We start from the raw sequence: 13,062 nt of genomic DNA, 5'->3' as shown, positions 1-13,062 counted from the left end.
TTTGGCTCAGTGGATGGAGCGTCAGCCTGCCGACTGAAGGGTCCCAGGTTCGATTCCGATCGGGGGGCATGTGCCTTGGTAGCAGGCACATCCCTGATGCGGGGTGTGTAGGAGGCAGCTGATTGATGTTTCTCTCTCATGGATGTTTCGAACTCTCTATCCCTCTCCCTCACTGTGAAAAATCAATAAAATATATATCTTTAAAAAAAGAGATTGGATTAGTAAACAAAAACCTCTCAACAAAGAAGAGCCCAGAATCAGATGGTTTCACTGGCAAATTCTAACAAACATCTAAAGAAAAACTAACTCCAATCCTCAAACTCTTCCAAAATAGTGAAGAGGAGGGAACACTCCCAAACTCATCAGGCCAACATTACCCTGATACCTAGGCCAGGAAAGGATGCTACAATAAAACTACAAACCAATATCCTTGATGAATATAGAGGCAAAAATTCTTCTAAAAATATTAACAAACTGGGGCTTCCAGTCAAGATGGTGGCATAAGTAAAAGTGGTACTTGGAACTTCCCACAACCACATCAAAATTACAACCATCATTCAGAACTGCCTAAAACAGCCGTGGGCAAACTACGGCCCGAGGACCGGATTCGGCCCGTTTGAAATGAATAAAACTAAAAAAAGAAAAAAGACCGTACCCTTTTATGTAATGATGTTTACTTTGAATTTATATTAGTTCACACAAACACACCATCCATGCTTTTGTTCTGGCCCTCTGGTCCAGTTTAAGAACCCATTGTGTAGCCCTGACTGGTTTGGCTCAGTGGATAGAGTGTCGGCCTGCGAACTCAAAGGTCCCAGGTTCGATTTCGGTCAAAGGCATGTACCTTGGTTGAGGCCACATCCACAGTAGGGGGTGTGCAGGAGGCAGCTGATCGGTGTTTCTCTATCATCGATGTTTCTAGCTCTCTATCCCTCTCCCTTCCTCCTGTAAAAAATCAATAAAAAAAAATTTTTTTTTTAAAAAAAGAACCCATTGTGGCCCTCGAGTCAAAAAGTTTGCCCACCCTTGGCCTAAAATCTAGCTGAACAGAAGTCCTACAACTAAGGATATAAAGAAGAAACCACATTGAGACTGATAGGAGGGGCAGAGATGCCAAACTGTCTGGTCCCACACCCTGTGGGGTGGTAACAGGGAGGGTTATTTTGGCTGTAGAGGAACCCCCCTCTGAGGAGTCAGGGGGCCCAGTCTCACACCAAACCCCACAGCCAAGGGTCTGAGTGCCAGGCAGAGGAGCCCCCTTAATTCTGGCTGTAAAAACAAGCAGAGATTGTGGCTGAGTGAGACTGAGAGATCCTGGAGTCCCAGGTATTTCTCTTAAAGGGCACAGATGGACTTATTTGAACTCACTTGCTTTGAGTTTCAGTGCTACAACTGCAACTCCAAAGTTGCCAGAGATATACAAGGGAGAACTGAATTGTTTGGCATCAGGGCGAGAACTAGAAGGACAGCTTTCTCCCAAACAGAAGTGCTGGCAGAGCCATTGTTCCTTTGTTGAGCACCCCCCCCCCCTTTTCCCCACAGTCATCAGGGCACCATATCTGAGTCTCTATCAACTTGACTATCACTGTTCACCCACCCTGGTGAATCCCTGAAACTCTGCCCCACCCAACCTGTGGGCCCCATCCAAGCCCTTTCCAGTGGCTGTTCCATACCAATAGCCTACCTTGGCTCATGCTGCAATGTCCCTAAAATCTGTCAAGCAGCATCTGGCCTTTGTGTACTCCATACCTCTTGCTAAGTGGCCCCAGGCTTGGCACTAGAGGCAACCAGCTTTGGTTGGCAGCTTGGCCTCTTCCAGGCACCTCCAAGCCCAGCACAAGTAGCAGCCACCTGTAGATAGCTCTGTAGCTCATGCCTGGTAGCTCCAGGCTGGGCACAGGGGGAAACTGACCTGCATGCACAACAGATCCTCCACAGGAGATCACTTCCAATCCTTGGCACTGATTGGCCTGGAGGTAAATCCCTCCCATTGAAGTGCCAACAGCATTCAAGGCTCAACTACAATAGCAGAGTACACACAGCCCATGGGGGGTGGGGAGAGGGGCACCTGGAGTGCCCAGCTTGGGAGACTGGGGAGGCTGTGCTACTGGGCCCTACAGGACACCTACTACATAAGGTTGTTCTACCAAGACAAGGAGACATAGCAGCTCTACCTAATATATAAAGACAAACACAGGGAGGCAGCCAAAATGAGGAAGAAAAGAAACATGTCCCAAATGAAAGAACAGAACAAAACCTCAGAAAAAGAACTAAACAAAATGGAGACCAGCAATCTACCACATGCAGAGTTCAAAGCACTGGTTATAAGGATGTTCAATGATCTCAGTGAGAACTTCAACAAAGAGATAGGAAACATAAAAATGGAGATAGACAGCATAAAAAAGAACCAGTCAGAAATGAAGAATACATTACTGGGTATCCACTGTAGAGTAGGTGAAACAGACGCAAATTAGTAATTTGGAAAAGCAGAAAACATGCAATCAGAAAAGAAAAAAAGGATACCAAAAAGAATGAAGATAGTGTAAGGAGTCTCTGGGACAACTTCAAGTGTACCAACATTCACACTATGAAGGTGCCAGAAGGAGAAGAGAAGAGAGCAAGTAATTGAAAACCTTTGTGGAAAAAAGAATGATGGGCATGACCGGCGTGGCTCAGTGGTTGAGTATCAACCTATGAACCAAGAGGTCAAGGGTAGATTTCTGGTCAGGGCATATACCCAGGTTGCGGGCCCCATTCCCAGTGGGGGTGTGCAGGAGGCAGTCAATCAATGATTCTCTCTCATCACTGATGTTTCTATCTCTCTCTCCCTCTCCCTTCCTCTCTGAAATCAACAAAAATATTAAAAAAAAATAATGATGGAAAAACTTACCTAACCAGGTGAAGGAAATAGACATACAAGTCCAGGAAGCACAGAGAATCCCAAATGATGAACCCAAAGAGGCCCACACCAAGATACATAATTAAAATGCCTACGGTGGAAGATAGAGACTATTAAGAGCAGCAAGGGAATAGCAGTTAGTTACCTACAAGGGAGCACCCATAAGGCCGTCAGCTGATTTCTCAACAGAAACTTTGCAGGCCATAGGGAATTGGTAAGAAATATTCAAAGTGTTGAAAAGTAAGGACCTATAACCAAGATTACTCTACCCAGCAAAGCTATCATTTAGAATTAAAGGACAGATAAAGAGGTTCCCAGATAAGAAAAAGCTAAAGGAGTTCATCACCACCAAACCAGTATTAAAATAAATGTTAAAAAGTCTTCTTTAAGAAGAATAAGGAAGAAAAAGGTCAAATGTGATTAGCCCTGGCTGGTGTGGCTCAGTTGACTGAGCATTGTTCCATGCACCAAAAAGTCATTGGTTTAATTCCTAGTCAGGGCACATATCCAGGTTGCAGGCTTGATCCCTGGTTGGGGTGCATATGGGAGGCAAATGATTGATGTTTCTTTCTCACATTGATGTTTCTCTCTCTCTCTCTCTCTCTCTCTCTCTCTCTCTCTCTCTCTCTCTCTCATCAATAAAAACATTTTAAAATATAAATAATAAAATGTCAATAAATACATATCTATCAATAATTACTTTAAATGCAAATGGATTAAATACTCCAATCAAAAGGCATACAATGGATGAATGGATAATTTAAAAAAGACCCTTACATGTGCTGTTTACAAGTGACTCACTTCAGATTGGAAAGCACACAGAGACTGAAAGTAAAGGGATGAAAAAGAATATTTCATAAAAGTTGAAAAAAAAGCTGGGGTAGCAATACTTATACCAGACAAAATATGTATATTTTTAAAGGCTATAATAAGAAACAAAGAAGGACACAGCAATTCCACTTCTGGGTTTTTAATCCAGACTTACAGATACAGAGGGCATTTTGATGGTTGCTAAATGGGAGGGGAGTTGGGGGATGGGTGAAAAGGTGAAGAGATTTAGAAGTACAAATTAATTCTATATAATAAAGAACTAATATGCTAATTAGACCAGATGGCAGAACGACCTTCCGGAACAACCAGTGGGCAGGGGCCATGTGGGCTGAGGTAGCCAGGGCTGTGAGGGCCGACCACCTTGCATGAATTTTGTGCATTGGGCCTCTAGTAGTTACAGAATAGTCGTGGAGATGTAAAGTGCAGCACAGGGAATATAGTCAGTAATACTGTAATAACTACATGTGTCAGATGAGCACTACAGTTACTGGGGTGATAACTTCCTAAGTTATATAAATGTTTAATTGTGGGTTTGTAGACCTGAAACTAATATAATATTGTACATCAACTGTGACTTAAAAATACAAAAATATTAGCAAACTGAATTCTAGAGCACATTAAAAGTATCATACTGTGCTGGGCTACATATCTGGCGCTTTGGCCAGATGGGTCATGCTGTGCTGTCTGTTCCTAAAACACATAGATAGGAAGGTACTGACATCAGGCCAGGCCTTGAGATATGGTCTCATGGCCCCTTCCCAGCATGCTGTACTCTCTGTTCCTAGAACACATAGATAGGAAGGTAGTTACTGTAATGATGCTGTACTGTGTCAGAAACTAAGGTTTTATAACTTTTTGGTTTTTGCAAATAAAAATGCTGTAATTCCTGTAGTCTGGGCTGCAGTTCAGCCTCTGCTTCGGTAGGGTGCTGTAACTGTAGTCAGCTGGGCCAGCTTAATATAGGCTCTTAAATTTGAATTCTGAGTCAGTGGTCTATCTCACTGAGTGAACCCATAACAATACACTATGATCAAGTGGGATTTATCCCTAGGACACAAAGATGGTTTGATATATACAAATCAATAAATGTGATACATCACATTAACAAAATTAAAAATGAAAATTATATAATCATCTCAATAGATGCAGAAAAGCATTGACAAAATATAAAATCCTTTCATGATAAAAACTCAACAAATTGACTATAGAAAGAACATACCTCAACATAATAAGAGCCATATATGTAAAGCCCACAGCTAACATTATACTCAATGGTGAAAGGAGAAAAACTTTTCCTTTAAGATCAGGAACAACACAAGTTGCCCACTTTCACCACTCCTGCTCAACACAGTACTGGAAATTCAGCCAGAGCCTTTCACATTGGAAAGGAAGAAGTAAAAATGCCTTTGTTTGAAGATGATATAATCTTTATGGGGTACCATTAGATTTTTAGATTTAGCAAATAAAAATATAGGATTTCCAGTTAAATTTGGATTTTAGATAAACAATTAAATTTTTTTTACTATAAGTATGTCCCAAATATTGCATGGGACATACTTATATTAAAAAGTTATTAAAGCTCTTGAGGGCCAGCTTGGAAAGGGACTTATTAGATCTGTGCCGTTATGTGTTCCCTAAAAAATGCTCCTTTAAAACAATCAAAAAAAAAATTACTAAGGAATGGCCTAACTGGTATGGCTCAGTGGTTGAATGTTGACCTATGAATCAGGAGGTCACAGTTCAATTCCCAGTCAGGGCATATGCCCAGATTGTGGGCTTGATCCCTAGTGGGGGCATGCAGGAGGCAGCCAAATGATGTTTCTATCTCTCTCTCCCCTCCCTTCCTCTTAGTAACTTAAGGAATTACTAAGGAATGAAAAAAAATCATTTGACAATGAAATGATAAACAGGTTTAGTAAAGGATTGCCTAATGAACTCTCTAAAGTGTTAATAAAAGAGAGAACCACAAAGGAGCCTAGTATATCCTAGGATAACAAAATACAGCAGTGAGACTCAACAGAAATACTTGAAATTCAACATTGTCCTTGAGATACACCCAACAGCAAACTGGAAGTTATCAATAAAGGGCACACAAGGTCAGAATTGAGTGCTCAAGAATTGAGGGTCCTGTGGGATAGCCACCATGTGGGGCCTTCATTTTGAAGAAAATTTAAAATGGAGACTAACTGAAAGACAAAAGTGAATTTATTAAACTTGCCAAGTAATAGAGACCTTCATTTATTTGGAAATACAGTCTTTCCCAAATAACTCTTCCAGCGGTTCTCAACCTATGGGTCGCGACCATCGGAAAACACATATAGCATATCAGATATTTACATTACGATTCATAACAGTAGCAAAATTACAGTTATGAAGTAGCAACGAAAATAATTTTATGGTTGGGGGTCACCACAACATGAGGAAGTGTCTGAAAGGGTCGCAGCATTAGGAAGGTTGAGAACCACTGCTTAGCCAGTCTTATATGTTAAACTTAGTAGGCACAGAAGATTCTGATTGGCCTGTAGACCAAATATGAACAGCTTCAACATTCTATAAGACTCATTTGTCCTGGCCTCCTGGTCCCTGATGTAATTTTTAAATTTGAGATATAGTACATATACCATAATATTCACCCTTTTAAAGTCTCTAATTCAGTGTTTTCTTTACTATAGTCATGAAGTTGTGCAACGATCACCACTAATTCCAGATCATTTTTCTCACCTCAAATAGAAACTCTGTACGCATTAGCAGTTATTCCCCATTCCTCCATATAATATGTGGTCTGGCTTCTTTCACTTAACATAATGTTTTCAATGCTCATCCATGTTACAGCATGTATCAGTGCTTCATTGTTTTTAAGTTTGAATAATATTCCATTGTGGATATTACACATTTTGTTTATCCAATAACTCAAATAACATTTGAGTTATTTCTGTTATTTTGGCTATTATGAATTGCTGGGGTCTGGCCCCAGCGGACCAAGGGTTCCCAAAGGTGTGGATGGAGTCGGCGAACAATGAAGGACATGGAGACAGCATTCAGTTGATCAGCATAGCCAGGTTCTCTCTTTATTCTCCTGTTACATCTGTATTTATACCATTTGATCCTATAAGCATGCCTCTATAGTTACATCATCATATGTTTTGGGTCCTCCCTTGACCTTCTACAGTTCCTTGTTTCATGTCTATAGTTTCTTATTTGACCTTTGCCAAAAATCCCATCTCCATCTAGTTCAGTTGAGTTTAATCCTATCCATTCTATTCCAAAGGTTAGGGCTAGTTTGTTATCTCCATTCCAAGGTCACTATTCTACTGTTCTGTTAAGCTACAAGGAAGTAACTGAAGGAGATTATCCTAAGTAAAGATTATGTAGCTTAAGCGTGATTGTTCATAGTTAAGGTGATTAACTACCCGCCTGGCACTTAGTTAAGGGGTTTTACTGATTTATTCCCTTCCTTAGTCCTGTTAATACCTAACTCCAGGGAAAAATCTTCACCTGGGGAAACAACCTTTCTCGGGGAGGTGGCCCTGGTTAGAACACATAGCGCTAAGAAGGGGAGCAAACATATTAAGAACAGTATGCCAGGTCCCTTGAAACATGCTGTGCAGATGTTTCTTCCCTGTAGCGACTGTGTCAAGCAGCAAGGATGGACCAGCTTCCAGCGATGAATAACATTGTTATGAGCATTTATGAGCAAGTTTTTGTGTAGACATATGTTTTAATTCTCTTGGTTATATATCGAAGAGTAGAATTTCTAGGTCACATGGTAACTCTATATTTAAACTTTTGAGGAGCTGTTTTCCAAAGCATCGACATCATTTTACATTTCCACAGCAATACATAAGTGTTTATTTTTGCAGACACTAAAGTATATCATGCTTCCTTAAAAAGACACTCAGAAGCCTCCAAAATGAGGCAAACACAAATTATTCATAAGAACTTCCATGAAGGATAACTGATTCCTTCTTCACGGGTACTCTGCAGCTACAATTCTCACAGTGGGAATAGCACAACTAAAAAAGATTCAAAGTTGTCTCTGACCTACCAGAGTAACATATGATCCCACTTCTGTTCTGAAGCCCAACAGGCTAGTTTAAATTCATTGACTAAAGTTGTCAGACAATCATACAGTCTGTGATTTCCTCTTGGTCAAGCAAGGGGAAGTCTGGGCTATAGCAAATATGCTTGCTGCACCTATGTAAATAAATACAAGGAAAATATAAAAAGCCACTGACTCCCTACAATAGGCCCAAATGAATTCTAGAACATGTTTTCATTGCCTGGGTTTTAATAATGTAGGTCCTTGGCTTCCAGGCCTTTCAAAATACTAATAGTCATTTTGATTCTGATAATTTTCTAATTTACAATTGGCCAATATGGCCTGTCTAGAATCGTAAGTAGTGGTAGGGTCCTACAAGTGGGGTAGCCATTGTCACAACAGATGGCCCAATAACATCCTGCAACAGAAGAAAAGATTAACCCTGGTTCAGTTATAGGCTACAGTCAATTACAGAAGTGTATGCTCTTCTTAATCAGCAGAGTGATCTTAGTCAGCAAAATCCTGGCAATGATGAAAATCTGGATGAATGTTCTGAGGCCTCCCTTTGTTTGTACTTGACCAAAAAAGAGGACTGAGAAAGAACAGACCCTAATCTCTGGAACTGATTTGATGCTCCCAGCTAGACCTCAGTATTTTTATAAGCTGGCCTGATACTCATTGGCCACTTTGTTCTCAGTTCTTTTTCTCATACAGGGTTATTTTGAGAACATGATAAAACAAAATAAAGCCACTATCATAGAGGCAGAATCTATGTGGGGAGGGGAATAAAGAGTTATTGTTAGTGGGTATAGAGTTTCAGTGCTATAGTGATGGATCTTAGTGACCATTGCATAATATTGTGAATATATTTAATACCACTGAACTGTACACTAAAAATGGTTAAGATGTTAATTTTATGTATATTTTACCAACATTTAAAAAATGTAAAAAAACAAGACCGAGAAACCAAGATGGCGGCATAGGTAAACACCAGAGTTTGGTGCCTCGCACAACAACTTCAAAAATACAACTAAAAGACGGAACGGACATCATCCAGAACCACAGGATGAGTGGAAATTCTACAACTAGCAGGAAAGAGAAAAGCTTACCGAGACTCAGAGGAGGAGCGGTGCGGAAGTAAAATACTAAGGTACAGAGGCGCACGTGGAGCGGGCTGGCGGCTGAGGGCGTGGTTGTCTTTTGCAATCGGGAGGGAGTCTCAGGCTCAGAGCTCCAGTTCTGGATGAGTCTTTGGGGACCCAGACTCATATGGGAGAACCGGGACTGTCTGACATCGGTCGGAACTCGAGGGCAGCTTTCTCTCCGAGGGACTTGCAGCGATTACTGGGACATTGAGAAGCAGAGCCTCTGAGGGCAGGACTGAGAGCAGCCATAACTGCTAGCCCCACCCTGTTGATCCTGTGAGACCTGCCCCGCCCAAGCCCTGCAGGGAGGCTTTTGCTGGGTAGCCTCAGGCAAAGGCTAGATTAGCACCTCTCTAGAGAACCAGGAGTGAGTGTTCCCAGTGGTCAGAGTGGGACCATCCAGTTTGCACCTCCTTGGACCCTTATAGGACACACTCAGGGGGCAGACTCAGTGAGCACCAAAGCCCCATTGAAGCAAGTCTTGCCCCGGAGGGGGTCTCCAGCACAGAACTTCTTCCACTGCAGACACAGCTGATTCTCACAGCCAATTAGCCTGGAGGTCAATTCCTCCCAGTGATAGCTACAACAATCAAGGCTTAACTACAACAAGACTGTGCACAAAGACCACAAGGGGGTGCACCAAGAGTGTCCTCCTCAGGTAATTGGGGAGACTGAACCACTGGGCCTTAGTGGACACTTAGCACAGAAAACCACTTTATCAACACAGGGAAGCATAAAAAATGCATAGACAAATAAAAAGGACACAAATGACAGAAATGGAGAAAGCAAACTACTGGATATAGAGTTCAAAACCACACTTTCAAGGATTTTTAAGAATTTTCTAGAAACTGCTGATAAACTTAATGAGACCTACAAGAAATCTAATGAGACCCTCGAGGTTGTGATAAAGGACCAACTAGAAATTAAGCATACACTGACTGAAATAAAGAATATTATACAGACTCCCAACAGCAGACCAGAGGATCGCAAGAATCAAGTCAACGATTTGAAATACAAAGAAGCAAAAAACACCCAACTGGAAAAGCAAAATGAAAAAAGAATCCAAAAATACGAAGATAGTGTAAGGAGCCTCTGGGACAGCTTGAAGTTTACCAACATCCGAATTATAGGGGTGCCAGAAGATGAGAGAGAGCAAGATATTGAAAACCTATTTGAAGAAATAATGACAGAAAACTTCCCCTACTGGTGAAAGAAATAGACTTACAAGTCCAGGAAGCACAGAGAACCCCAAACAAGAGGAATCCAAAGAGGACCACACCAAGACACATCATAATTAAAATGCCAAGAGCAAAAGACAAAGAGAGAATCTTAAAAGCAGCAAGAGAAAGACAGTCAGTTACCTACAAGGGAGTACCCATACGACTGTGGGCTGATTTCTCAACAGAAACTTTGCAGGCCAGAAGGGAGTGGCAAGAAATATTCAAAGTGATGAATGCCAAGAACCTACAACCAAGACTACTTTATCCAGCAAAGCTATCATTCAGAATTGAAGGTTAGATAAAGAGCTTCACAGATAAGAAAAAGCTAAAGGAGTTCATAACCACCAAACCAGTATTATATGAAATGCTGAAAGGTATCCTTTAAGAAGAGGAAGAAGAAGAAAAATGTAAAGATACAAATTATGAACAACAAATACACATCTATCAACAAGTGAATCTGAAAATCAAGTGAATAAAGAATCTGATGAACAGAATGAACTGGTGATTATAATAGAATCAGGGGCATAGAAAGGGAGTGGACTGACTATTCCTGGGGGGGAAAGGGGTGAGGGGGATGTGGGAAGAGACTGGACAAAAATCGTGCACCTATGGATGAGGACAGTGGCGGGGGGGGGGGGTGAGGGCGGAGGGTGGGGTGGGAACTGGGTGGAGGGGAATTATGGGGGGGAAAAAGAGGAACAAATGTAATAATCTGAACAATAAAGATTTAACTAATCAAAGAAAAAAAAGAAAAGGTAGAATAAATGCTTCCTTTTTGCCTTGGTTTTTCACTTTTCAAGATAGTAGGTTGGTTCCGCTGAAGGTAATCAGCTGATTTTTTATGAGCTCATGGATTCAAACATATTTGATGGGTTTTAATCAGTGGAAATATTTTTATGACACTCAGAATTGTTCTATCTTTGGCCAGTTGGAGCCTTTTCCATAGGCTCCTGAATGGCTTAATCCACTCATGGTCATATTGTGGCATATTTGCTTTGTGGTTTGTGCAACTGTTTTAAGCTCATCTTTTACATTTCTTACCCCATATCTGTAACCAGTGTTTCTCCAAGAAACCCTGGATGGTAATCTAGGCATTAGGAATGCTCATTGCTATGAGTTGGCCATTGTTTCTAACACTTAGAAATATACATATACATTATATATATACCTTTTATGCTTTTTAAAAAAATATTTTTTATTGATTCCAGAGAGAAAGGGAGAGGGAGAGAGAGATAGAAACATCAATGATGAGAGAGAATTATTGGTTGGCTGCCTTTGGCACGCACTGGGAATTGAACTGTGACCTCCTTGTTCATATGTCAACTCTCAACCACTGAGCCACACCAGCCAGGCAACATATATACCTTTTAACTTAACCTTTTCTATATTATATCTGTATCTCTTTTTTTCCATACCAAAAATCCTGGTTCTCAAGGATACAGGGGATTATGAATTAGAATATTCTCATTATTAATTGCTCATTTATTTTACCCTAAATTACCATGTAGTCTCAAAATAGAAATACTAATATTATTACTAATATGATTATTGAGAACTTTACATAAATTGTGTATATACTATCCCCATTCCTTTCTCACTTTTTTTTTTAGAAAAAAGGTTGACAAACTCTTTCATTTTTAGTGTTTTAGTTTAAACTGCATAATTCAGTGGTTTTTAGTATATGCTGTGCACCTGAAAATAATACAAAATAATATTGAATGTAAACTGTAATTGAAAAATAGCATAAAACGGTTATACAATCATCACCATTATATAATTCCAGGATATTTCCATCACTCTTAAAAGAAACCTTGTACCTTCCTTTATTCCATCCCCTGGCCCCTGGCAACCACTAATGTACTTTCTGTCTCTATGAATTTGCATGTTCTGGACATTTCATATAAATGGAATTATATAATACTAGGGTCCCGGTGCACTGGGTGTGTGGGGGGGAGTGTCCCTCAGCCCAGCCTGCCCCCTCTCACATACTGGGAGCCCTCAGGCGTTGACCCCCATCACCCTCCAATTGCAGGATCGGCCCCTTGCCCAGGCCTGACGCCTCTGCCAGAGGCGTCAGGCCTGGGCAGGGGACCCTCATTTCCCCCCATCACTGGTTCTGCCCCCAGCCCAGGCCTGATGCCTCTGGCCCAGGCATCAGGCCTGGGCAGGGCACCCCCAGACCCCTCCAATTGCTGGCTCTGCCCCTTGCCCAGGCCTGATGCCTCCGCCAGAGGTGTCAGGCTTGGACAGGGGACTCCCATCTTCCCCTGATCACTGGCTCTGGCCCCCGCCCAGGCCTGATGCCTCGGCCAGAGGAGTTGACCCTCATCACCCTCCGATCACCAATCACCGGATCGGCCCCTTGACCAGGGCTGAGGCCTCCGGCAGAGGTGTCAGGCCTGGGCAGGGGACCCCCAGCTCCCCGCGGTTGCAGGCTCCACCCCTGCCCAGGCCTAACGCCTCTGGCCTAGGCGTCCGGCCCAGGCAGCGGGGACCCGCAGCTGCAGCAGCCCCGCGATCGTGGGCTTCGCTTTAGGCCCAGGCAAGGGACCCCTAGCTCCTGGGACTGCCAGCTTCAACCGTACCCAGCTCCCATTGCTGGCTCCACCCCTACTTCCTGCTATCACTGGCCAGGGCAGACAAGGCACCTGATTCTCCGATCATGGCTGGGGGGCAGGGCAAAGGCGGCCCCAGGGCCGCCTATGCCCTGCCCCCTAGCTCTTAGCTCCCCCCTGGGTTTCCGATCACTGTCAGTGGCAGGGGGCTTCTTCCTGCTTTCCCTTTCGCCTCCCTGCATTGTGCCTACATATGCAAATTAACCGCGATCTTGTTGGCAGTTAACTGCCAATCTTAGTTGGCAGTTAATTTGCATATAGCCCTGATTAGCCAATGAAAAGGGTATCGCTGTACGCCAATTACCATTTTTCT

Source organism: Myotis daubentonii, chromosome 1 (genome assembly GCF_963259705.1).
Source record: "Myotis daubentonii chromosome 1, mMyoDau2.1, whole genome shotgun sequence".
Lineage (NCBI taxonomy): Eukaryota > Metazoa > Chordata > Mammalia > Chiroptera > Vespertilionidae > Myotis > Myotis daubentonii.
This window is presented reverse-complemented; position numbering follows the sequence as displayed.